Source organism: Lissotriton helveticus, chromosome 1_2, assembly GCF_964261635.1.
Source record: "Lissotriton helveticus chromosome 1_2, aLisHel1.1, whole genome shotgun sequence".
Classification (NCBI taxonomy): domain Eukaryota; kingdom Metazoa; phylum Chordata; class Amphibia; order Caudata; family Salamandridae; genus Lissotriton; species Lissotriton helveticus.
Window position 1 is genome coordinate 324,806,053 of NC_136058.1, and position 27,592 is coordinate 324,833,644.

The window sequence follows — 27,592 nt, forward strand, 5'->3', positions numbered from 1 at the left end:
AGAATGTTTCAAAACAATCATTGTATGTAGAGGCATTGGTCCTATGTACCACTGCCTATTCAAATAAAATAACAATGAAACAAATAAATCTGTTTTTTAAATGATCCAGTTTTCCTTTAATAAATAATATTAAGGACTACTTCTCCTGTTCCACAGTTTCAAGGTTGTACTTTCTGGCACAACTTAGTATGATCCTAACACTCTTACATGATGTACTGATATTTTGTCATTCTGATTTTGCTCAAAAGCTGGGGATATAGCTCAGTGGTAGAGCATTTGACTGCAGATCAAGAGGTCCCTGGTTCAAATCCGGGTGTCCTCTCACCCTATTTTGATTCTGTTGTTTGTAATTGGGACTTTTCATCAATTCTATTTGGATCATCTTTGACAGAGTCAGTGTTCCCTTGGATATTGCACTTTAATAGCATTTCAGTGTTTCCTGCTCAAAACCTGAGAGTGAATGTAGTTTTTAACAGTCGGCTTGTTATTCCCTTTGGGAAATTTCTGAAACATCATTGATCAATTTTGGAATTCGGCTCTTCCTTTCACAGCACTAAACAAAGGGAATGGACTATGAAACCAATTGACAACTTTGTTATACTGTTTGGTGCTTTCTTGTATTGCACTGAAGAAATGGCGTATAAAACTTGGAAGCGAAGCAGTCAATCTATTTCTCATTTCACCTGTGTCTTCAGTCTTACATATATTCCACCTCTTCTCTGTGCATGCAAAGTATGTGTTTGTTTGAAGCACTTCATTTTTGTGCAACGTAGGAACTATTTAATTTTTCCTTAAAAGCTATGCCTACGTGCAAGATGTACGAACTATCATTGCAGTTGCAAGAAGGCTGGTCTGAAGAATCAGGCCATTTGCAAACGCAAAATGGCTTTTTCTGATGTATTAAATGGAAGGTATTCGAAAGGGGTGTTTGGGTGTACCTTCCAAATACTGAATTGTAGTGGTACGTAGAAATGTTTTTCCACCATAATTTGGACCAAAACAATCATACTTCATCACCATCTCAGTGATTGTGGTAACCAATCCTCAAATGATAAGGTGTCCCGTAAAAACCTCTTCCCCTTTAAGAATGTTTCAAAACAATCATTGTATGTAGAGGCATTGTTCCTATGTACCACTGCCTATTCAAATAAAATAACAATGAAACAAATATCTGTTTTTTAAATGATCCAGTTTTCCTTTAGTAAATAATATTAAGGACTACTTCTCCTGTTCCCCAGTTTCAAGGTTGTACTTTCCGGAACAACTTAGTATGATCCTCTCACTCTTTCATGATGTACTGATATTTTGTCATTCTGATTGTATTGAAAAGCTGGGGATATAGCTCAGTGGTAGAGCATTTGACTGCAGATCGAGAGGTCCCTGGTTCAAATCCTGGTGTCCCCTCACCTTATTTTGATTCTGTTGTTTGTAATTGGGACTTTCCATCAATTCCATTTGGATCATCTTTGACAGAGTCAGTGTTCCCTTGGATATTGCACTTTACTAGCATTTCTGTGTTTCCTGCTCAAAGCCTGTGAGTAAATGCAGTTTTTAACACTCGGCTTGGTATTCCCTTTGGAAAATTTCTGAAACATCATTGATCAATTTTGGAATTCGGCTCTTCCTTTCACAGCACTAAACAAAGGGAATGGACTATGAAACCAATTGACAACTTCGTCATACTGTTTGGTGCTTTTTGTATTGCGCTGAAGAAATGGCGTATAAAACTTGGCAGCGAAGCAGTCAATCTATTTCTCATTTCACCTGTGTCTTCAGTCTTACATATATTCCACCTCTTCTCTGTGCATGCAAAGTATGTGTTTGTTTGAAGCACTTCATTTTTGTGCAACGTAGGAACTATTTAATTTCTCCTTAAAAGCTCTGCCTACGTGCAAGATGTACGAACTATCATTGCAGTTGCAAGAAGGCTGGTCTAAAGAATCAGGCTATTTGCAAACGCAAAATGGCTTTTTCTGATGTATTAAATGGAAGGTATTCGAAAGGGGTGTTTGGGTGTACCTTCCAAATACCGAATTGTAGTGGTATGTAGAAATGTTTTTCCACCTTAATTTGGCCCAAAACAATCATACTTCATCATCATCTCCGTGATTGTGGTAACCAATCCTCAAATGATAAGGTGTCCCGTAAAAACCTCTTCCCCTTTAAGAATGTTTCAAAACAATCATTGTATGTAGAGGCATTGGTCCTATGTACCACTGCCTATTCAAATAAAATAACAATGAAACAAATACATCTGTTTTTTAAATGATCCACTTTTCCTTTAATAAATAATATTAAGGACTACTTCTCCTGTTCCACAGTTTCAAGGTTGTACTTTACGGAACAACTTAGTATGATCCTCTCACTCTTTCATGATGTACTGATATTTTGTATTCTGATTGTATTGGAAAGCTGGGGATATTGCTCAGTGGTAGAGCATTTGACTGCAGATCAAGAGGTCCCTGGTTCAAATCCTGGTGTCCCCTCACCTTATTTTGATTCTGTTGTTTGTAATTTGGACTTTCCATCAATTCCATTTGGATCATCTTTGACAGAGTCAGTGTTCCCTTGGATATTGCACTTTACTAGCATTTCTTTGTTTCCTGCTCAAAGCCTGTGAGTAAATGCAGTTTTTAACACTCGGCTTGGTATTCCCTTTGGGAAATTTCTGAAACATCATTGATCAATTTTGGAATTCGGCTCTTCCTTTCACAGCACTAAACAAAGGGAATGGACTATGAAACCAATTGACAACTTCGTCATACTGTTTGGTGCTTTTTGTATTGCGCTGAAGAAATGGCGTATAAAACTTGGCAGCGAAGCAGTCAATCTATTTCTCATTTCACCTGTGTCTTCAGTCTTACATATATTCCACCTCTTCTCTGTGCATGCAAAGTATGTGTTTGTTTGAAGCACTTCATTTTTGTGCAACATAGGAATTATTTAATTTCTCCTTAAAAGCTCTGCCTACGTGCAAGATGTACGAACTATCATTGCAGTTGCAAGAAGGCTGGTCTAAAGAATCAGGCCATTTGCAAACGCAAAATGGCTTTTTCTGATGTATTAAATGGAAGGTATTCGAAAGGGGTGTTTGGGTGTACCTTCCAAATACCGAATTGTAGTGGTACGTAGAAATGTTTTACCACCTTAATTTGGCCCAAAACAATCATACTTCATCATCATCTCCGTGATTGTGGTAACCAATCCTCAAATGATAAGGTGTCCCGTAAAAACCTCTTCCCCTTTAAGAATGTTTCAAAACAATCATTGTATGTAGAGGCATTGGTCCTATGTACCACTGCCTATTCAAATAAAATAACAATGAAACAAATAAATCTGTTTTTTAAATGATCCAGTTTTCCTTTAATAAATATTATTAAGGACTACTTCTCCTGTTCCACAGTTTCAAGGTTGTACTTTCTGGCACAACTTAGTATGATCCTAACATTCTTTCATGATGTACTGATATTTTGTCATTCTGATTTTACTGAAAAGCTGGGGATGTAGCTCAGTGGTAGAGCATTTGACTGCAGATCAAGAGGTCCCTGGTTCAAATCCGGTTGTCCTCTCACCCTATTTTGATTCTGTTGTTTGTAATTGGGACTTTTCATCAATTCTATTTGGATCATCTTTGACAGAGTCAGTGTTCCCTTGGATATTGCACTTTAATAGCATTTCAGTGTTTCCTGCTCAAAACCTGAGAGTGAATGTAGTTTTTAACAGTCGGCTTGTTATTCCCTTTGGGAAATTTCTGAAACATCATTGATCAATTTTGGAATTCGGCTCTTCCTTTCACAGCACTAAACAAAGGGAATGGACTATGAAACCAATTGACAATTTTGTTATACTGTTTGGTGCTTTCTTGTATTGCACTGAAGAAATGGCGTATAAAACTTGACAGCAAAGCAGTCAATCTATTTCTCATTTCACATGTGTCTTCAGTCTTACATATATTCCACCTCTTCTCTGTGCATGCAAAGTATGTGTTTGTTTGAAGCACTTCATTTTTGTGCAACGTAGGAACTATTTAATTTCTCCTTAAAAGCTCTGCCTACGTGCAAGATGTACGAACTATCCTTGCAGTTGCAAGAAGGCTGGTCTGAAGAATCAGGCCATTTGCAAATGCAAAATGGCTTTTTCTGATGTATTAAATGGAAGGTATTCGAAAGGGGTGTTTGGGTGTACCTTCCAAATACCGAATTGTAGTGGTACGTAGAAATGTTTTTCCACCATAATTTGGCCCAAAACAATCATACTTCATCACCATCTCAGTTATTGTGGTAACCAATCCTCAAATGATAAGGTGTCCCGTAAAAACCTCTTCCCCTTTAAGAATGTTTCAAAACAATCATTGTATGTAGAGGCATTGGTCCTATGTACCACTGCCTATTCAAATAAAATAACAACGATACAAATATCTGTTTTTTAAATAATCCAGTTTTCCTTTAATAAATAATATTAAGGACTACTTCTCCTGTTCCACAGTTTCAAGGTTGTACTTTCCGGAATAACTTAGTATGATCCTCTCACTCTTTCATGATGTACTGATATTTTGTCATTCTGATTGTACTGTAAAGCTGGGGATATAGCTCAGTGGTAGAGCATTTGACTGCAGATCAAGAGGTCCCTGGTTCAAATCCGGGTGTCCCCTCACCCTATTTTGATTCTGTTGTTTGTAATTGGTACTTTTCATCAATTCCACTTGGATCATCTTTGACAGAGTCAGTGTTCCCTTGGATATTGCACTTTAATAGCATTTCAGTGTTTCCTGCTCAAAACCTGTGAGTAAATGCAGTTTTTAACACTCGGCTTGTTATTCCCTTTGGGAAATTTCTGAAACATCATTGATCAATTTTGGAATTTGGCTCTTCGTTTCACAGCACTAAACAAAGGAAATGGACTATTAAACCAATTGACAACTTTGTTATACTGTTTGGTGCTTTCTTGTATTGCACTGAAGAAATGGCATATAAAACTTGGCAGCGAAGCAGTCAATCTATTTCTCATTTCACCTGTGTCTTCAGTCTTACAAATATTCCACCTCTTCTCTGTGCATGCAAAGTATGTGTTTGTTTGAAGCACTTCATTTTTGTGCAACGTAGGAACTATTTAATTTCTCCTTAAAAGCTCTGCCTACGTGCAAGATGTACGAACTATCATTGCAGTTGCAAGAAGGCTGGTCTGAAGAATCAGGCCATTTGCAAACGCAACATGGCTTTTTCTGATGTATTAAATGGAAGGTATTCGAAAGGGGTGTTTGGGTGTACCTTCCAAATACCGAATTGTAGTGGTACGTAGAAATGTTTTTCCACCATAATTTGGCCCAAAACAATCATACTTCATCACCATCTCAGTGATTGTGGTAACCAATCCTCAAATGATAAGGTGTCCCATAAAAACCTCTTCCCCTTTAAGAATGTTTCAAAACAATCATGTTATGTAGAGGCATTGGTCCTATGTACCACTGCCTATTCAAATAAACTAACAATGAAACAAATAAATCTGTTTTTGAAATGATCCAGTTTTCCTTTAATAAATAATATTAAGGACTACTTCTCCTGTTCCACAGTTTCAAGGTTGTACTTTCTGGCACAACTTAGTAAGATCCTCACACTCTTTCATGATGTACAGATATTTTGTCATTCTGATTTTATTGAAAGGCTGGGGATATAGCTCAGTGGTAGAGCATTTGACTGCAGATGAAGTGGTCCCTGGTTCAAATCCGTGTGTCCCCTCACCCTATTTTGATTCTGTTGTTTGTAATTTGGACTTTTCATCAATTCCATTTGGATCATCTTTGACAGAGTCAGTGTTCCCTTGGATATTACACTTTAATAGCATTTCAGTGTTTCCTGCTCAAAGCCTGTGAGTAAATGCAGTTTTTAACACTCGGCTTGGTATTCCCTTTGGGAAATTTCTGAAACATCATTGATCAATTTTGGAATTCGGCTCTTCCTTTCACAGCACTAAACAAAGGGAATGGACTATTAAAAAAATTGACAACTTTGTTATACTGTTTGGTGATTTCTTGTATTGCACTGAAGAAATGGCGTATAAAACTTGGCAGCGAAGCAGTCAATCTATTTCTCATTTCACCTGTGTCTTCAGTCTTACATATATTCCACCTCTTCTCTGTGCATGCAAAGTATGTGTTTGTTTGAAGCACTTCATTTTTGTGCAACGTAGGAACTATTGAATTTCTCCTTAAAAGCTCTGCCTACGTGCAAGATGTACGAACTATCATTGCAGTTGCAAGAAGGCTGGTCTGTAGAATCAGGCCATTTGCAAACGCAAAATGGCTTTTTCTGATGTATTAAATGGAACATATTCGAAAGGGGTGTTTGCGTGTACCTTCCAAATACCGAATTGTAGTGGTACGTAGAAATGTTTTTCCACCATAATTTGGCCCAAAACAATCATACTTCATCATCATCTCTGTGATTGTGGTAACCAATCCTCAAATGATAAGGTGTCCCGTAAAAACCTCTTCCCCTTTAAGAATGTTTCAAAACAATCATTGTATGTAGAGGCATTGGTCCTATGTACCACTGCCTATTCAAATAAAATAACAATGAAACAAATAAATCTGTTTTTTAAATGATCCAGTTTTCCTTTAATAAATAATATTCAGGACTACTTCTCCTGTTCCACAGTTTCAAGGTTGTACTTTCTGGCACAACTTAGTATGATCCTCACACTCTTTCATGATGTACTGATATTTTGTCATTCTGATTTTACTGAAAAGCTGGGGATATAGCTCAGTGGTAGAGCATTTGACTGCAGATCAAGAGGTCCCTAGTTCAAATCCTGGTGTCCCCTCACCCTATTTTGATTCTGTTGTTTGTAATTGGGACTTTCCATCAATTCCATTTGGATAATCTTTGACAGAGTCAGTGTTCCCTTGGATATTGCACTTTAATGGCATTACAGTGTTTGCTTCTCAAAACCTGTGAGTAAATGCAGTTTTTAACACTCGGCTTGGTATTCCCTTTGGGAAATTTCTGAAACATCATTGATCAATTTTGGAATTCGGCTCTTCCTTTCACAGCACTAAACAAAGGGAATGGACTATGAAACCAATTGACAACTTTGTTATACTGTTTGGTGCTTTCTTGTATTGCACTGAAGAAATGGCGTATAAAACTTGGCAGCGAAGCAGTCAATCTATTTCTCATTTCACCTGTGTCTTCAGTCTTACATATATTCCACCTCTTCTCTGTGCATGCAAAGTATGTGTTTGTTTGAAGCACTTCATTTTTGTGAAACGTAGGAACTATTTAATTTCTCCTTAAAAGCTCTGCCTACGTGCAAGCTGTACGAACTATCATTGCAGTTGCAAGAAGGCTGGTCTGAAGAATCAGGCCATTTGCAAACACAAAATGGCTTTTTCTGATGTATTAAATGGAAGGTATTCTAAGGGGTGTTTGGGTGTGCCTTCCAAATACCGAATTGTAGTGGTACGTAGAAATGTTTTTCCACCATAATTTGGCCGAAAACAATCATACTTCATCACCATCTCAGTGATTGTGGTAACTAATCCTCAAATGATAAGGTGTCCCGTAAAAACCTCTTCCCCTTTAAGAATGTTTCAAAACAATCATTGTATGTAGAGGCATTAGTCCTATGTACCACTGCCTATTCAAATAAAATAACAATGAAACAAATAAATCTGTTTTTTAAATGATCCAGGTTTCCTTTAATAAATAATATTAAGGACTACTTCTCCTGTTCCACAGTTTCAAGGTTGTACTTTCTGGCACAACTTAGTATGATCCTCACACTCTTTCATGATGTACTGATATTTTGTCATTCTGATTTTACTGAAAAGCTGGGGATATAGCTCAGGGGTAGAGCATTTGACTGCAGATCAAGAGGTCCCTGGTTCAAATCCGGGTGTCCCCTCACCCTATTTTGATTCTGTTGTTTGTAATTGGGACTTTTCATCAATTCCATGTGGATCATCTTTGACAGAGTCAGTGTTCCCTTGGATATTGCACTTTAATCGCATTTCAGTGATTCCTGCTCAAAACCTGTGAGTAAATGCAGTTTTTAACACTCGGCTTGGTATTCCCTTTGGGAAATTTCTGAAACATCATTGATCAATTTTGGAATTCGGCTCTTCCTTTCACAGCACTAAACAAAGGGAATGGACTATGAAACCAATTGACAACTTTGTTATACTGTTTGGTGCTTTCTTGTATTGCACTGAAGAAATGGCGTATAAAACTTGGCAGCGAAGCAGTCAATCTATTTCTCATTTCACCTGTGTCTTCAGTCTTACATATATTCCACCTCTTCTCTGTGCATGCAAAGTATGTGTTTGTTTGAAGCACTTCATTTTTGTGCAACGTAGGAACTATTTAATTTTTCCTTAAAAGCTATGCCTACGTGCAAGATGTACGAACTATCATTGCAGTTGCAAGAAGGCTGGTCTGAAGAATCAGGCCATTTGCAAACGCAAAATGGCTTTTTCTGATGTATTAAATGGAAGGTATTCGAAAGGGGTGTTTGGGTGTACCTTCCAAATATTGAATTGTAGTGGTACGTAGAAATGTTTTTCCACCATAATTTGGCCCAAAACAATCATACTTCATCACCATCTCAGTGATTGTGGTAACCAATCCTCAAATGATAAGGTGTCCCGTAAAAACCTCTTCACCTTTAAGAATGTTTCAAAACAATCATTGGATGTAGAGGCATTGGTCCTATGTACCACTGCCTATTCAAATAAAATAACAATGAAACAAATATCTGTTTTTTAAATGATCCAGTGTTCCTTTAATAAATAATATTAAGGACTACTTCTCCTGTTCCACAGTTTCAAGGTTGTACTTTCCGGAACAACTTAGTATGATCCTCTCACTCTTTCATGATGTACTGATATTTTGTCATTCTGATTGTACTGTGAAGCTGGGGATATAGCTCAGTGGTAGAGCATTTGACTGCAGATCGAGAGGTCCCTGGTTCAAATCCTGGTGTCCCCTCACCTTGTTTTGATTCTGTTGTTTGTAATTGGGACTTTTCATCAATTCCATTTGGATCATCTTTAACAGAGTCAGTGTTCCCTTGGATATTGCACTTTAATAGCATTTCAGTGTTTCCTGCTCAAAACCTGTGAGTAAATGCAGTTTTTAACACTCGGCTTGTTATTCCCTTTGGGAAATTTCTGAAACATCATTGATCAATTTTGGAATTCGGCTCTTCCTTTCACAGCACTAAACAAAGGGAATGGACTATGAAACCAATTGACAACTTTGTTATACTGTTTGGTGCTTTCTTGTATTGCACTGAAGAAATGGCGTATAAAACTTGGCAGCGAAGCAGTCAACTATTTCTCATTTCACCTGTGTCTTCAGTCTTACATATATTCCACCTCTTCTCTGTGCATGCAAAGTATGTGTTTGTTTGAAGCACTTCATTTTTGTGCAACGTAGGAACTATTTAATTTCTCCTTAAAAGCTCTGCCTACGTGCAAGATGTACGAACTATCATTGCAGTTGCAAGAAGGCTGGTCTGAAGAATCAGGCCATTTGCAAACGCAAAATGGCCTTTTCTGATGTATTAAATGGAAGGTATTCGAAAGGGGTGTTTGGGTGTACCTTCCAAATACCGAATTGTAGTGGTACGTAGAAATGTTTTTCCACCATAATTTGGCTCAAAACAATCATACTTCATCATCATCTCTGTGATTGTGGTAACCAATCCTCAAATGATAAGGTGTCCCGTAAAAACCTCTTCCCCTTTAAGAATGTTTCAAAACAATCATTGTATGTAGAGGCATTGGTCCTATGTACCACTGCCTATTCAAATAAAATAACAATGAAACAAATAAATCTGTTTTTTAAATGATCCAGTTTTCCTTTAATAAATAATATTAAGGACTACTTCTCCTGTTCCACAGTTTCAAGGTTGTACTTTCTGGCACAACTTAGTATGAGCCTCACACTCTTTCATGATGTACTGATATTTTGTCATTCTAATTTTACTGAAAAGCTGGGGATATAACTCAGTCGTAGAGCATTTGACTTCAGATCAAGAGGTCCCTGGTTCAAATCCGGGTGCCCTTCACCCTATTTTGATTCTGTTGTTTGTAATTGGGACTTTTCATCAATTCCATTTGGATCATCTTTGACAGAGTCAGTGTTCCCTTGGATATTGCACTTTAATAGCATTTCAGTGTTTCCTGCTCAAAACCTGTGAGTAAATGCAGTTTTTAACACTCGGCTTGTTATTCCCTTTGGGAAATTTCTGAAACATCATTGATCAATTTTGGAATTCGGCTCTTCCTTTCACAGCACTAAACAAAGGGAATGGACTATGAAACCAATTGACAACTTTGTTATACTGTTTGGTGCTTTCTTGTATTGCACTGAAGAAATGGCGTATAAAACTTGGCAGCGAAGCAGTCAACTATTTCTCATTTCACCTGTGTCTTCAGTCTTACATATATTCCTCCTCTTCTCTGTGCATGCAAAGTATGTGTTTGTTTGAAGCACTTCATTTTTGTGCAACGTAGGAACTATTTAATTTCTCCTTAAAAGCTCTGCCTACGTGCAAGATGTACGAACTATAATTGTAGTTGCAAGAAGGCTGGTCTGAAGAATCAGGCCATTTGCAAACACAAAATGGCTTTTTCTGATGTATTAAATAGAAGGTATTCTAAAGGGGTGTTTGGGTGTACCTTCCAAATACCGAATTGTAGTGGTACGTAGAAATGTTTTTCCACCATAATTTGGCCCAAAACAATCATACTTCATCACCATCTCAGTGATTGTGGTAACCAATCCTCAAATGATAAGGTGTCCCGTAAAAACCTCTTCCCCTTTAAGAATGTTTCAAAACAATCATTGTATGTAGAGGCATTGGTCCTATGTACTACTGCCTATTCAAATAAAATAACAATGAAACAAATAAATCTGTTTTTTAAATGATCCAGTTTTCGTTTAATAAATAATATTAAGGACTACTTCTCCTGTTCCACAGTTTCAAGGTTGTACTTTCTGGCACAACTTAGTATGATCCTAACACTCTTTCATGATGTACTGATATTTTGTCATTCCGATTTTACTGAAAAGCTGGGGATATAGCTCAGTGGTAGAGCATTTGACTGCAGATCAAGAGGTCCCTGGTTCAAATCCGGGTGTTCTCTCACCTTATTTTGATTCTGTTGTTTGTAATTGGGACTTTTCATCAATTCTATTTGGATCATCTTTGACAGAGTCAGTGTTCCCTTGGATATTGCACTTTAATAGCATTTCAGTGTTTCCTGCTCAAAACCTGAGAGTGAATGTAGTTTTAACAGTCGGCTTGTTATTCCCTTTGGGAAATTTCTGAAACATCATTGATCAATTTTGGAATTCGGCTTTTCCTTTCACAGCACTAAACAAAGGGAATGGACTATGAAACCAATTGACAACTTTGTTATACTGTTTGGTGCTTTCTTGTATTGCACTGAAGAAATGGCGTATAAAACTTGACAGCGAAGCAGTCAATCTATTTCTCATTTCACCTGTGTCTTCAGTCTTACATATATTCCACCTCTTCTCTGTGCATGCAAAGTATGTGTTTGTTTGAAGCACTTCATTTTTGTGCAACGTAGGAACTATTTAATTTCTCCTGAAAAGCTCTGCCTACGTGCAAGATGTACGAACTATCAGTGCAGTTGCAAGAAGGCTGATCTGAAGAATCAGGCCATTTGCAAACGCAAAATGGCTTTTTCTGATGTATTAAATGGAAGGTATTCGAAAGGGGTGTTTGGGTGTACCTTCCAAATACCGAATTGTAGTGGTACGTAGAAATGTTTTTCCACCATAATTTGGCCCAAAACAATCATACTTCATCATCATCTCCGTGATTGTGGTAACCAATTCTCAAATGATAAGGTGTCCCGTAAAAACCTCTTCCCCTTTAAGAATGTTTCAAAACAATCATTGTATGTAGAGGCATTGGTCCTATGTACCACTGCCTATTCAAATAAAATAACAATGAAACAAATAAATCTGTTTTTTAAATGATCCAGTTTTCCTTTAATAAATAATATTAAGGACTACTTCTCCTGTTCCACAGTTTCAAGGTTGTACTTTCTGGCACAACTTAGTATGAGCCTCACACTCTTTCATGATGTACTGATATTTTGTCATTCTAATTTTACTGAAAAGCTGGGGATATAGCTCAGTGGTAGAGCATTTGACTTCAGATCAAGAGGTCCCTGGTTCAAATCCGGGTGCCCTTCACCCTATTTTGATTCTGTTGTTTGTAATTGGGACTTTTCATCAATTCCATTTGGATCATCTTTGACAGAGTCAGTGTTCCCTTGGATATTGCACTTTAATAGCATTTCAGTGTTTCCTGCTCAAAACCTGTGAGTAAATGCAGTTTTTAACACTCGGCTTGTTATTCCCTTTGGGAAATTTCTGAAACATCATTGATCAATTTTGGAATTCGGCTCTTCCTTTCACAGCACTAAACAAAGGGAATGGACTATGAAACCAATTGACAACTTTGTTATACTGTTTGGTGCTTTCTTGTATTGCACTGAAGAAATGGCGTATAAAACTTGGCAGCGAAGCAGTCAACTATTTCTCATTTCACCTGTGTCTTCAGTCTTACATATATTCCTCCTCTTCTCTGTGCACGCAAAGTATGTGTTTGTTTGAAGCACTTCATTTTTGTGCAACGTAGGAACTATTTAATTTCTCCTTAAAAGCTCTGCCTACGTGCAAGATGTACGAACTATAATTGTAGTTGCAAGAAGGCTGGTCTGAAGAATCAGGCCATTTGCAAACACAAAATGGCCTTTTCTGATGTATTAAATGGAAGGTATTCGAAAGGGGTGTTTGGGTGTACCTTCCAAATACCGAATTGTAGTGGTACGTAGAAATGTTTTTCCACCATAATTTGGCTCAAAACAATCATACTTCATCATCATCTCTGTGATTGTGGTAACCAATCCTCAAATGATAAGGTGTCCCGTAAAAACCTCTTCCCCTTTAAGAATGTTTCAAAACAATCATTGTATGTAGAGGCATTGGTCCTATGTACCACTGCCTATTCAAATAAAATAACAATGAAACAAATAAATCTGTTTTTTAAATGATCCAGTTTTCCTTTAATAAATAATATTAAGGACTACTTCTCCTGTTCCACAGTTTCAAGGTTGTACTTTCTGGCACAACTTAGTATGAGCCTCACACTCTTTCATGATGTACTGATATTTTGTCATTCTAATTTTACTGAAAAGCTGGGGATATAACTCAGTGGTAGAGCATTTGACTTCAGATCAAGAGGTCCCTGGTTCAAATCCGGGTGCCCTTCACCCTATTTTGATTCTGTTGTTTGTAATTGGGACTTTTCATCAATTCCATTTGGATCATCTTTGACAGAGTCAGTGTTCCCTTGGATATTGCACTTTAATAGCATTTCAGTGTTTCCTGCTCAAAACCTGTGAGTAAATGCAGTTTTTAACACTCGGCTTGTTATTCCCTTTGGGAAATTTCTGAAACATCATTGATCAATTTTGGAATTCGGCTCTTCCTTTCACAGCACTAAACAAAGGGAATGGACTATGAAACCAATTGACAACTTTGTTATACTGTTTGGTGCTTTCTTGTATTGCACTGAAGAAATGGCGTATAAAACTTGGCAGCGAAGCAGTCAACTATTTCTCATTTCACCTGTGTCTTCAGTCTTACATATATTCCTCCTCTTCTCTGTGCATGCAAAGTATGTGTTTGTTTGAAGCACTTCATTTTTGTGCAACGTAGGAACTATTTAATTTCTCCTTAAAAGCTCTGCCTACGTGCAAGATGTACGAACTATAATTGTAGTTGCAAGAAGGCTGGTCTGAAGAATCAGGCCATTTGCAAACACAAAATGGCTTTTTCTGATGTATTAAATAGAAGGTATTCTAAAGGGGTGTTTGGGTGTACCTTCCAAATACCGAATTGTAGTGGTACGTAGAAATGTTTTTCCACCATAATTTGGCCCAAAACAATCATACTTCATCACCATCTCAGTGATTGTGGTAACCAATCCTCAAATGATAAGGTGTCCCGTAAAAACCTCTTCCCCTTTAAGAATGTTTCAAAACAATCATTGTATGTAGAGGCATTGGTCCTATGTACTACTGCCTATTCAAATAAAATAACAATGAAACAAATAAATCTGTTTTTTAAATGATCCAGTTTTCGTTTAATAAATAATATTAAGGACTACTTCTCCTGTTCCACAGTTTCAAGGTTGTACTTTCTGGCACAACTTAGTATGATCCTAACACTCTTTCATGATGTACTGATATTTTGTCATTCCGATTTTACTGAAAAGCTGGGGATATAGCTCAGTGGTAGAGCATTTGACTGCAGATCAAGAGGTCCCTGGTTCAAATCCGGGTGTTCTCTCACCTTATTTTGATTCTGTTGTTTGTAATTGGGACTTTTCATCAATTCTATTTGGATCATCTTTGACAGAGTCAGTGTTCCCTTGGATATTGCACTTTAATAGCATTTCAGTGTTTCCTGCTCAAAACCTGAGAGTGAATGTAGTTTTAACAGTCGGCTTGTTATTCCCTTTGGGAAATTTCTGAAACATCATTGATCAATTTTGGAATTCGGCTTTTCCTTTCACAGCACTAAACAAAGGGAATGGACTATGAAACCAATTGACAACTTTGTTATACTGTTTGGTGCTTTCTTGTATTGCACTGAAGAAATGGCGTATAAAACTTGACAGCGAAGCAGTCAATCTATTTCTCATTTCACCTGTGTCTTCAGTCTTACATATATTCCACCTCTTCTCTGTGCATGCAAAGTATGTGTTTGTTTGAAGCACTTCATTTTTGTGCAACGTAGGAACTATTTAATTTCTCCTGAAAAGCTCTGCCTACGTGCAAGATGTACGAACTATCAGTGCAGTTGCAAGAAGGCTGATCTGAAGAATCAGGCCATTTGCAAACGCAAAATGGCTTTTTCTGATGTATTAAATGGAAGGTATTCGAAAGGGGTGTTTGGGTGTACCTTCCAAATACCGAATTGTAGTGGTACGTAGAAATGTTTTTCCACCATAATTTGGCCCAAAACAATCATACTTCATCATCATCTCCGTGATTGTGGTAACCAATTCTCAAATGATAAGGTGTCCCGTAAAAACCTCTTCCCCTTTAAGAATGTTTCAAAACAATCATTGTATGTAGAGGCATTGGTCCTATGTACCACTGCCTATTCAAATAAAATAACAATGAAACAAATAAATCTGTTTTTTAAATGATCCAGTTTTCCTTTAATAAATAATATTAAGGACTACTTCTCCTGTTCCACAGTTTCAAGGTTGTACTTTCTGGCACAACTTAGTATGAGCCTCACACTCTTTCATGATGTACTGATATTTTGTCATTCTAATTTTACTGAAAAGCTGGGGATATAGCTCAGTGGTAGAGCATTTGACTTCAGATCAAGAGGTCCCTGGTTCAAATCCGGGTGCCCTTCACCCTATTTTGATTCTGTTGTTTGTAATTGGGACTTTTCATCAATTCCATTTGGATCATCTTTGACAGAGTCAGTGTTCCCTTGGATATTGCACTTTAATAGCATTTCAGTGTTTCCTGCTCAAAACCTGTGAGTAAATGCAGTTTTTAACACTCGGCTTGTTATTCCCTTTGGGAAATTTCTGAAACATCATTGATCAATTTTGGAATTCGGCTCTTCCTTTCACAGCACTAAACAAAGGGAATGGACTATGAAACCAATTGACAACTTTGTTATACTGTTTGGTGCTTTCTTGTATTGCACTGAAGAAATGGCGTATAAAACTTGGCAGCGAAGCAGTCAACTATTTCTCATTTCACCTGTGTCTTCAGTCTTACATATATTCCTCCTCTTCTCTGTGCACGCAAAGTATGTGTTTGTTTGAAGCACTTCATTTTTGTGCAACGTAGGAACTATTTAATTTCTCCTTAAAAGCTCTGCCTACGTGCAAGATGTACGAACTATAATTGTAGTTGCAAGAAGGCTGGTCTGAAGAATCAGGCCATTTGCAAACACAAAATGGCTTTTTCTGATGTATTAAATAGAAGGTATTCTAAAGGGGTGTTTGGGTGTACCTTCCAAATACCGAATTGTAGTGGTACGTAGAAATGTTTTTCCACCATAATTTGGCACAAAACAATCATACTTCATCACCATCTCAGTGATTGTGGTAACCAATCCTCAAATGATAAGGTGTCCCGTAAAAACCTCTTCCCCTTTAAGAATGTTTCAAAACAATCATTGTATGTAGAGGCATTGGTCCTATGTACTACTGCCTATTCAAATAAAATAACAATGAAACAAATAAATCTGTTTTTTAAATGATCCAGTTTTTGTTTAATAAATAATATTAAGGACTACTTCTCCTGTTCCACAGTTTCAAGGTTGTACTTTCTGGCACAACTTAGTATGATCCTAACACTCTTTCATGATGTACTGATATTTTGTCATTCCGATTTTACTGAAAAGCTGGGGATATAGCTCAGTGGTAGAGCATTTGACTGCAGATCAATAGGTCCCTGGTTCAAATCCGGGTGTTCTCTCACCTTATTTTGATTCTGTTGTTTGTAATTGGGACTTTTCATCAATTCTATTTGGATCATCTTTGACAGAGTCAGTGTTCCCTTGGATATTGCACTTTAATAGCATTTCAGTGTTTCCTGCTCAAAACCTGAGAGTGAATGTAGTTTTAACAGTCGGCTTGTTATTCCCTTTGGGAAATTTCTGAAACATCATTGATCAATTTTGGAATTCGGCTTTTCCTTTCACAGCACTAAACAAAGGGAATGGACTATGAAACCAATTGACAACTTTGTTATACTGTTTGGTGCTTTCTTGTATTGCACTGAAGAAATGGCGTATAAAACTTGACAGCGAAGCAGTCAATCTATTTCTCATTTCACCTGTGTCTTCAGTCTTACATATATTCCACCTCTTCTCTGTGCATGCAAAGTATGTGTTTGTTTGAAGCACTTCATTTTTGTGCAACGTAGGAACTATTTAATTTCTCCTGAAAAGCTCTGCCTACGTGCAAGATGTACGAACTATCAGTGCAGTTGCAAGAAGGCTGATCTGAAGAATCAGGCCATTTGCAAACGCAAAATGGCTTTTTCTGATGTATTAAATGGAAGGTATTCGAAAGGGGTGTTTGGGTGTACCTTCCAAATACCGAATTGTAGTGGTACGTAGAAATGTTTTTCCACCATAATTTGGCCCAAAACAATCATACTTCATCATCATCTCCGTGATTGTGGTAACCAATTCTCAAATGATAAGGTGTCCCGTAAAAACCTCTTCCCCTTTAAGAATGTTTCAAAACAATCATTGTATGTAGAGGCATTGGTCCTATGTACCACTGCCTATTCAAATAAAATAACAATGAAACAAATAAATCTGTTTTTTAAATGATCCAGTTTTCCTTTAATAAATAATATTAAGGACTACTTCTCCTGTTCCACAGTTTCAAGGTTGTACTTTCTGGCACAACTTAGTATGAGCCTCACACTCTTTCATGATGTACTGATATTTTGTCATTCTAATTTTACTGAAAAGCTGGGGATATAGCTCAGTGGTAGAGCATTTGACTTCAGATCAAGAGGTCCCTGGTTCAAATCCGGGTGCCCTTCACCCTATTTTGATTCTGTTGTTTGTAATTGGGACTTTTCATCAATTCCATTTGGATCATCTTTGACAGAGTCAGTGTTCCCTTGGATATTGCACTTTAATAGCATTTCAGTGTTTCCTGCTCAAAACCTGTGAGTAAATGCAGTTTTTAACACTCGGCTTGTTATTCCCTTTGGGAAATTTCTGAAACATCATTGATCAATTTTGGAATTCGGCTCTTCCTTTCACAGCACTAAACAAAGGGAATGGACTATGAAACCAATTGACAACTTTGTTATACTGTTTGGTGCTTTCTTGTATTGCACTGAAGAAATGGCGTATAAAACTTGGCAGCGAAGCAGTCAACTATTTCTCATTTCACCTGTGTCTTCAGTCTTACATATATTCCTCCTCTTCTCTGTGCACGCAAAGTATGTGTTTGTTTGAAGCACTTCATTTTTGTGCAACGTAGGAACTATTTAATTTCTCCTTAAAAGCTCTGCCTACGTGCAAGATGTACGAACTATAATTGTAGTTGCAAGAAGGCTGGTCTGAAGAATCAGGCCATTTGCAAACACAAAATGGCTTTTTCTGATGTATTAAATAGAAGGTATTCTAAAGGGGTGTTTGGGTGTACCTTCCAAATACCGAATTGTAGTGGTACGTAGAAATGTTTTTCCACCATAATTTGGCACAAAACAATCATACTTCATCACCATCTCAGTGATTGTGGTAACCAATCCTCAAATGATAAGGTGTCCCGTAAAAACCTCTTCCCCTTTAAGAATGTTTCAAAACAATCATTGTATGTAGAGGCATTGGTCCTATGTACTACTGCCTATTCAAATAAAATAACAATGAAACAAATAAATCTGTTTTTTAAATGATCCAGTTTTCGTTTAATAAATAATATTAAGGACTACTTCTCCTGTTCCACAGTTTCAAGGTTGTACTTTCTGGCACAACTTAGTATGATCCTAACACTCTTTCATGATGTACTGATATTTTGTCATTCCGATTTTACTGAAAAGCTGGGGATATAGCTCAGTGGTAGAGCATTTGACTGCAGATCAATAGGTCCCTGGTTCAAATCCGGGTGTTCTCTCACCTTATTTTGATTCTGTTGTTTGTAATTGGGACTTTTCATCAATTCTATTTGGATCATCTTTGACAGAGTCAGTGTTCCCTTGGATATTGCACTTTAATAGCATTTCAGTGTTTCCTGCTCAAAACCTGAGAGTGAATGTAGTTTTAACAGTCGGCTTGTTATTCCCTTTGGGAAATTTCTGAAACATCATTGATCAATTTTGGAATTCGGCTTTTCCTTTCACAGCACTAAACAAAGGGAATGGACTATGAAACCAATTGACAACTTTGTTATACTGTTTGGTGCTTTCTTGTATTGCACTGAAGAAATGGCGTATAAAACTTGACAGCGAAGCAGTCAATCTATTTCTCATTTCACCTGTGTCTTCAGTCTTACATATATTCCACCTCTTCTCTGTGCATGCAAAGTATGTGTTTGTTTGAAGCACTTCATTTTTGTGCAACGTAGGAACTATTTAATTTCTCCTGAAAAGCTCTGCCTACGTGCAAGATGTACGAACTATCAGTGCAGTTGCAAGAAGGCTGATCTGAAGAATCAGGCCATTTGCAAACGCAAAATGGCTTTTTCTGATGTATTAAATGGAAGGTATTCGAAAGGGGTGTTTGGGTGTACCTTCCAAATACCGAATTGTAGTGGTACGTAGAAATGTTTTTCCACCATAATTTGGCCCAAAACAATCATACTTCATCATCATCTCCGTGATTGTGGTAACCAATTCTCAAATGATAAGGTGTCCCGTAAAAACCTCTTCCCCTTTAAGAATGTTTCAAAACAATCATTGTATGTAGAGGCATCGGTCCTATGTACCACTGCCTATTCAAATAAAATAACAATGAAACAAATAAATCTGTTTTTTAAATGATCCAGTTTTCCTTTAATAAATAATATTAAGGACTAATTCTCCTGTTCCACAGTTTCAAGGTTGTACTTTCTGGCACAACTTAGTATGAGCCTCACACTCTTTCATGATGTACTGATATTTTGTCGTTCTGATTTTACTGAAAAGCTGGGGATATAGCTCAGTGGTAGAGCATTTGACTGCAGATCAAGAGGTCCCTGGTTCAAATCCGGGTGTCCTCTCACCCCATTTTGATTCTGTTGTTTGTGATTGGGACTTTTCATCAATTCTATTTGGATCATCTTTGACACAGTCAGTGTTCCCTTGGATATTGCACTTTAATAGCATTTCAGTGTTTCCTGCTCAAAGCCTGTGAGTAAATGCAGTTTTTAACACTCGGCATGGTATTCCCTTTGGGAAATTTCTGAAACATCATTGATCAATTTTGGAATTCGGCTCTTCCTTTCACAGCACTAAACAAAGGGAATGGACTATGAAACCAATTGATAACTTCGTTATACTGTTTTGTGCTTTCTTGTATTGCGCTGAAGAAATGGAGTATAAAACTTGGCAGCGAAGCAGTCAATCTATTTCTCATTTCACCTGTGTCTTCAGTCTTACATATATTCCACCTCTTCTCTGTGCATGCAAAGTATGTGTTTGTTTGAAGCACTTCATTTTTGTGCAACGTAGGAACTATTTAATTTCTCCTTAAAAGCTCTGCCTACGTGCAAGATGTACGAACTATCATTGCAGTTGCAAGAAGGCTGGTCTGAAGAATCAGGCCATTTGCAAACGCAAAATGGCCTTTTCTGATGTATTAAATGGAAGGTATTCGAAAGGGGTGTTTGGGTGTACCTTCCAAATACCGAATTGTAGTGGTACGTAGAAATGTTTTTCCACCATAATTTGGCTCAAAACAATCATACTTCATCATCATCTCTGTGATTGTGGTAACCAATCCTCAAATGATAAGGTGTCCCGTAAAAACCTCTTCCCCTTTAAGAATGTTTCAAAACAATCATTGTATGTAGAGGCATTGGTCCTATGTACCACTGCCTATTCAAATAAAATAACAATGAAACAAATAAATCTGTTTTTTAAATGATCCAGTTTTCCTTTAATAAATAATATTAAGGACTACTTCTCCTGTTCCACAGTTTCAAGGTTGTACTTTCTGGCACAACTTAGTATGAGCCTCACACTCTTTCATGATGTACTGATATTTTGTCATTCTAATTTTACTGAAAAGCTGGGGATATAGCTCAGTGGTAGAGCATTTGACTTCAGATCAAGAGGTCCCTGGTTCAAATCCGGGTGCCCCTCACCCTATTTTGATTCTGTTGTTTGTAATTGGGACTTTTCATCAATTCCATTTGGATCATCTTTGACAGAGTCAGTGTTCCCTTGGATATTGCACTTTAATAGCATTTCAGTGTTTCCTGCTCAAAACCTGTGAGTAAATGCAGTTTTTAACACTCGGCTTGTTATTCCCTTTGGGAAATTTCTGAAACATCATTGATCAATTTTGGAATTCGGCTCTACCTTTCACAGCACTAAACAAAGGGAATGGACTATGAAACCAATTGACAACTTTGTTATACTGTTTGGTGCTTTCTTGTATTGCACTGAAGAAATGGCGTATAAAACTTGGCAGCGAAGCAGTCAATCTATTTCTCATTTCACCTGTGTCTTCAGTCTTACATATATTCCACCTCTTCTCTGTGCATGCAAAGTATGTGTTTGTTTAAAGCACTTCATTTTTGTGCAACGTAGGAACTATTTAATTTCTCCTTAAAAGCTCTGCCTACGTGCAAGATGTACGAACTATCATTGTAGTTGCAAGAAGGCTGGTCTGAAGAATCAGGCCATTTGCAAACACAAAATGGCTTTTTCTGATGTATTAAATAGAAGGTATTCTAAAGGGGTGTTTGGGTGTACCTTCCAAATACCGAATTGTAGTGGTATGTAGAAATGTTTTTCCACCATAATTTGGCCCAAAACAATCATACTTCATCACCATCTCAGTGATTGTGGTAACCAATCCTCAAATGATAAGGTGTCCCGTAAAAACCTCTTCCCCTTTAAGAATGTTTCAAAACAATCATTGTATGTAGAGGCATTGGTCCTATGTACTACTGCCTATTCAAATAAAATAACAATGAAACAAATAAATCTGTTTTTTAAATGATCCAGTTTTCGTTTAATAAATAATATTAAGGACTACTTCTCCTGTTCCACAGTTTCAAGGTTGTACTTTCTGGCACAACTTAGTATGATCCTAACACTCTTTCATGATGTACTGATATTTTGTCATTCCGATTTTACTGAAAAGCTGGGGATATAGCTCAGTGGTAGAGCATTTGACTGCAGATCAAGAGGTCCCTGGTTCAAATCCGGGTGTTCTCTCACCCTATTTTGATTCTGTTGTTTGTAATTGGGACTTTTCATCAATTCTATTTGGATCATCTTTGACAGAGTCAGTGTTCCCTTGGATATTGCACTTTAATAGCATTTCAGTGTTTCCTGCTCAAAACCTGAGAGTGAATGTAGTTTTTAACAGTCGGCTTGTTATTCCCTTTGGGAAATTTCTGAAACATCATTGATCAATTTTGGAATTCGGCTCTTCCTTTCACAGCACTAAACAAAGGGAATGGACTATGAAACCAATTGACAACTTTGTTATACTGTTTGGTGCTTTCTTGTATTGCACTGAAGAAATGGCGTATAAAACTTGACAGCGAAGCAGTCAATCTATTTCTCATTTCACCTGTGTCTTCAGTCTTACATATATTCCACCTCTTCTCTGTGCATGCAAAGTATGTGTTTGTTTGAAGCACTTCATTTTTGTGCAACGTAGGAACTATTTAATTTCTCCTTAAAAGCTCTGCCTACGTGCAAGATGTACGAACTATCAGTGCAGTTGCAAGAAGGCTGATCTGAAGAATCAGGCCATTTGCAAACGCAAAATGGCTTTTTCTGATGTATTAAATGGAAGGTATTCGAAAGGGGTGTTTGGGTGTACCTTCCAAATACCGAATTGTAGTGGTACGTAGAAATGTTTTTCCACCATAATTTGGCCCAAAACAATCATACTTCATCACCATCTCAGTGATTGTGGTAACCAATCCTCAAATGATAAGGTGTCCCGTAAAAACCTCTTCCCTTTTAAGAATGTTTCAAAACAATCATTGTATGTAGAGGCATTGGTCCTATGTACCACTGCCTATTCAAATAAAATAACAACGATACAAATATCTGTTTTTTAAATAATCCAGTTTTCCTTTAATAAATAATATTAAGGACTACTTCTCCTGTTCCACAGTTTCAAGGTTGTACTTTCCGGAATAACTTAGTATGATCCTCTCACTCTTTCATGATGTACTGATATTTTGTCATTCTGATTGTACTGTAAAGCTGGGGATATAGCTCAGTGGTAGAGCATTTGACTGCAGATCAAGAGGTCCCTGGTTCAAATTCTCGTGTCCCCTCACCTTATTTTGATTCTGTTGTTTGTAATTGGACTTTCCATCAATTCCAATTGGATCATCTTTGACAGAGTCAGTGTTCCCTTGGATATTGCACTTTAATGGCATTACAGTGTTTGCTTCTCAAAACCTGTGAGTAAATGCAGTTTTTAACACTCGGCTTGGTATTCCCTTTGGGAAATTTCTGAAACATCATTGATCAATTTTGGAATTCGGCTCTTCCTTTCACAGCACTAAACAAAGGGAATGGACTATGAAACGAATTGACAACTTTGTTATACTGTTTGGTGCTTTCTTGTATTGCACTGAAGAAATGGCGTATAAAACTTGGCAGGCGAAGCAGTCAACTATTTCTCATTTCACCTGTGTCTTCAGTCTTACATATATTCCACCTCTTCTCTGTGCATGCAAAGTATGTGTTTGTTTGAAGCACTTCATTTTTGTGCAACGTAGGAACTATTTAATTTCTCCTTAAAAGCTCTGCCTACGTGCAAGATGTACGAACTATCATTGTAGTTGCAAGAAGCCTGGTCTGAAGAATCAGGCCATTTGCAAACACAAAATGGTTTTTCTGATGTATTAAATGGAAGGTATTCGAAAGGGGTGTTTGGGTGTACCTTCCAAATACCGAATTGTAGTGGTACGTAGAAATGTTTTTCCACCATAATTTGGCCCAAAACAATCATACTTCATCACCATCTCAGTGATTGTGGTAACCAATCCTCAAATGATAAGGTGTCCCGTAAAAACCTCTTCCCCTTTAAGAATGTTTCAAAACAATCATTGTATGTAGAGGCATTGGTCCCATGTACCACTGCCTATTCAAATAAAATAACAATGAAACAAATAAATCTGTTTTTTAAATGATCCAGTTTTCCTTTAATAAATAATATTGAGGACTACTTCTCCTGTTCCACAGTTTCAAGGTTGTACTTTCTGGCACAACTTAGTATGATCCTAACACTCTTTCATTATGTACTGATATTTTGTCATTCCGATTTTACTGAAAAGCTGGGGATATAGCTCAGTGGTAGAGCATTTGACTGCAGATCAAGAGGTCACTGGTTCAAATCCGGGTGTTCTCTCACCCTATTTTGATTCTGTTGTTTGTAATTGGGACTTTTCATCAATTCTATTTGGATCATCTTTGACAGAGTCAGTGTTCCCTTGGATATTGCACTTTAATGGCATTACAGTGTTTGCTTCTCAAAACCTGTGAGTAAATGCAGTTTTTAACACTCGGCTTGGTATTCCCTTTGGGAAATTTCCGAAACATCATTGATCAATTTTGGAATTCGGCTCTTCCTTTCACAGCACTAAACAAAGGGAATGGACTATGAAACCAATTGACAACTTTGTTATACTGTTTGGTGCTTTCTTGTATTGCACTGAAGAAATGGCGTATAAAACTTGGCAGCGAAGCAGTCAATCTATTTCTCATTTCACCTGTGTCTTTAGTCTTACATATATTCCACCTCTTCTCTGTGCATGCAAAGTATGTGTTTGTTTGAAGCACTTCATTTTTGTGCAACGTAGGAACTATTTAATTTCTCCTTAAAAGCTCTGCCTACGTGCAAGATGTACGAACTATCATTGCAGTTGCAAGAAGGCTGGTCTGAAGAATCAGGCCATTTGCAAACGCAAAATGGCTTTTTCTGATGTATTAAATGGAAGGTATTCGAAAGGGGTGTTTGGGTGTACCTTCCAAATACCGAATTGTAGTGGTACGTAGAAATGTTTTTCCACCATAATTTGGCCCAAAACAATCATAATTCATCACCATCTCAGTGATTGTGGTAACCAATCCTCAAATGATAAGGTGTCCCGTAAAAACCTCTTCCCCTTTAAGAATGTTTCAAAACAATCATTTTATGTAGAGGCATTGGTCCTATGTACCACTGCCTATTCAAATAAACTAACAATGAAACAAATAAATCTGTTTTTTAAATGATCCAGTTTTCCCTTAATAAATAATATTAAGGACTACTTCTCCTGTTCCACAGTTTCAAGGTTGTACTTTCTGGCACAACTTAGTAAGATCCTCACACTCTTTCATGATGTACAGATATTTTGTCATTCTGATTTTACTGAAAGGCTGGGGATTTAGCTCAGTGGTAGAGCATTTGACTGCAGATGAAGTGGTCCCTGGTTCAAATCCGGGTGTCCCCTCACCCTATTTTGATTCTGTTGTTTGAAATTGTGACTTTTCATCAATTCTGTTTGGATCATCTTTGACAGAGTCAGTGTTCCCTTGGATATTGCACTTTAATAGCATTTCAGTGTTTTCTGCTCAAAACCTGTGAGTGAATGCAGTTTTTAACAGTCGGCTTTTTATTGCCTTTGGGAAATTTCTGAAACATCATTGATCAATTTTGGAATTCGGCTCTTCCTTTCACAGCACTAAACAAAGGGAATGGATTATTAAACCAATTGACAACTTTGTTATACTGTTTGGTGCTTTCTTGTATTGCACTGAAGAAATGGCGTATAAAACTTGGCAGCGAAGCAGTCAATCTATTTCTCATTTCACCTGTGTCTTCAGTCTTACATATATTCCACCTCTTCTCTGTGCATGCAAAGTATGTGTTTGTTTGAAGCACTTCATTTTTGTGCAACGTAGGAACTATTTAATTTCTCCTTAAAAGCTCTGCCTACGTGCAAGATGTACGAACTATCATTGCAGTTGCAAGAAGGCTGGTCTGAAGAATCAGGCCATTTGCAAACGCAAAATGGCTTTTTCTGATGTATTAAATGGAAGGTATTCGAAAGGGGTGTTTGGGTGTACCTTCCAAATACCGAATTGTAGTGGTACGTAGAAATGTTTTTCCACCATAATTTGGCCCAAAACAATCATACTTCATCACCATCTCAGTGATTGTGGTAACCAATCCTCAAATGATAAGGTGTCCCGTAAAAACCTCTTCCTCTTTAAGAATGTTTCAAAACAATCATTTTATGTAGAGGCATTGGTCCTATGTACCACTGCCTATTCAAATAAACTAACAATGAAACAAATAAATCTGTTTTTTAAATGATCCAGTTTTCCTTTAATAAATAATATTAAGGACTACTTCTCCTGTTCCACAGTTTCAAGGTTGTACTTTCTGGCACAACTTAGTATGATCCTAACACTCTTTCATGATGTACTGATATTTTGTCATTCCGATTTTACTGAAAAGCTGGGGATATAGCTCAGTGGTAGAGCATTTGACTGCAAATCAAGAGGTCCCTGGTTCAAATCCGAGTGTTCTCTCACCCTATTTTGATTCTGTTGTTTGTAATTGGGACTTTTCATCAATTCTATTTGGATCATCTTTGACAGAGTCAGTGTTCCCTTGGATATTGCACTTTAATGACATTACAGTGTTTGCTTCTCAAAACCTGTGAGTAAATGCAGTTTTTAACACTCGGCTTGGTATTCCCTTTGGGAAATTTCTGAAACATCATTGATCAATTTTGGAATTCGGCTCTTCCTTTCACAGCACTAAACAAAGGGAATGGACTATGAAACCAATTGACAACTTTGTTATACTGTTTGGTGCTTTCTTGTATTGCACTGAAGAAATGGCGTATAAAACTTGGCAGCGAAGCAGTCAATCTATTTCTCATTTCACCTGTGTCTTCAGTCTTACATATATTCCACCTCTTCTCTGTGCATGCAAAGTATGTGTTTGTTTGAAGCACTTCATTTTTGTGCAACGTAGGAACTATTTAATTTCTCCTTAAAAGCTCTGCCTACGTGCAAGATGTACGAACTATCATTGCAGTTGCAAGAAGGCTGGTCTGAAGAATCAGGCCATTTGCAAACGCAAAATGGCTTTTTCTGATGTATTAAATGGAAGGTATTCGAAAGGGGTGTTTGGGTGTACCTTCCAAATACCGAATTGTAGTGGTACGTAGAAATGTTTTTCCACCATAATTTGGCCCAAAACAATCATACTTCATCACCATCTCAGTGATTGTGGTAACCAATCCTCAAATGATAAGGTGTCCCGTAAAAACCTCTTCCCCTTTAAGAATGTTTCAAAACAATCATTTTATGTAGAGGCATTGGTCCTATGTACCACTGCCTATTCAAATAAACTAACAATGAAACAAATAAATCTGTTTTTTAAATGATCCAGTTTTCCTTTAATAAATAATATTAAGGACTACTTCTCCTGTTCCACAGTTTCAAGGTTGTACTTTCTGGCACAACTTAGTAAGATCCTCACACTCTTTCATGATGTACAGATATTTTGTCATTCTGACTTTACAGAAAGGCTGGGGATATAGCTCAGAGGTAGAGCATTTGAATGCAGATCAAGAGGTCCCTGGTTCAAATCCGGGTGTCCTCTCACCCTATTTTGATTCTGTTGTTTGTAATTGGGACTTTTCATCAATTCTATTTGGATCATCTTTGACAGAGTCAGTGTTCCCTTGGATATTGCACTTTAATGGCATTTCAGTGTTTCCTGCTCAAAACCTGTGAGTGAATGCAGTTTTTAACAGTCGGCTTGTTATTCCCTTTGGGAAATTTCTGAAACATCATTGATCA

The 27,592-nt window shown here is 37.3% G+C and overlaps 7 non-coding genes across 7 annotated transcripts; all 7 read left to right on the top strand.

Annotated features, from left to right (window-relative positions):
• The first annotated feature begins 250 nt into the window (after nt 1–250).
• Nucleotides 251–322, top strand: TRNAC-GCA (transfer RNA cysteine (anticodon GCA)). The gene has a single exon. It is a non-coding gene; the product is annotated as a tRNA-Cys (tRNA).
• Nucleotides 323–4,579: 4,257 nt separating this feature from the next.
• TRNAC-GCA (transfer RNA cysteine (anticodon GCA)) lies at nt 4,580–4,651 on the top strand. The gene has a single exon. It is a non-coding gene; the product is annotated as a tRNA-Cys (tRNA).
• A 3,179-nt stretch (nt 4,652–7,830) lies between these two features.
• TRNAC-GCA (transfer RNA cysteine (anticodon GCA)) lies at nt 7,831–7,902 on the top strand. The gene has a single exon. It is a non-coding gene; the product is annotated as a tRNA-Cys (tRNA).
• A 3,175-nt stretch (nt 7,903–11,077) lies between these two features.
• TRNAC-GCA (transfer RNA cysteine (anticodon GCA)) lies at nt 11,078–11,149 on the top strand. The gene has a single exon. It is a non-coding gene; the product is annotated as a tRNA-Cys (tRNA).
• A 3,175-nt stretch (nt 11,150–14,324) lies between these two features.
• TRNAC-GCA (transfer RNA cysteine (anticodon GCA)) lies at nt 14,325–14,396 on the top strand. The gene has a single exon. It is a non-coding gene; the product is annotated as a tRNA-Cys (tRNA).
• Nucleotides 14,397–19,737: 5,341 nt separating this feature from the next.
• On the top strand, nt 19,738–19,809 carry TRNAC-GCA (transfer RNA cysteine (anticodon GCA)). Its single transcript has one exon. It is a non-coding gene; the product is annotated as a tRNA-Cys (tRNA).
• Nucleotides 19,810–21,904: 2,095 nt separating this feature from the next.
• On the top strand, nt 21,905–21,976 carry TRNAC-GCA (transfer RNA cysteine (anticodon GCA)). Its single transcript has one exon. It is a non-coding gene; the product is annotated as a tRNA-Cys (tRNA).
• The last annotated feature ends 5,616 nt before the right edge of the window (nt 21,977–27,592 follow it).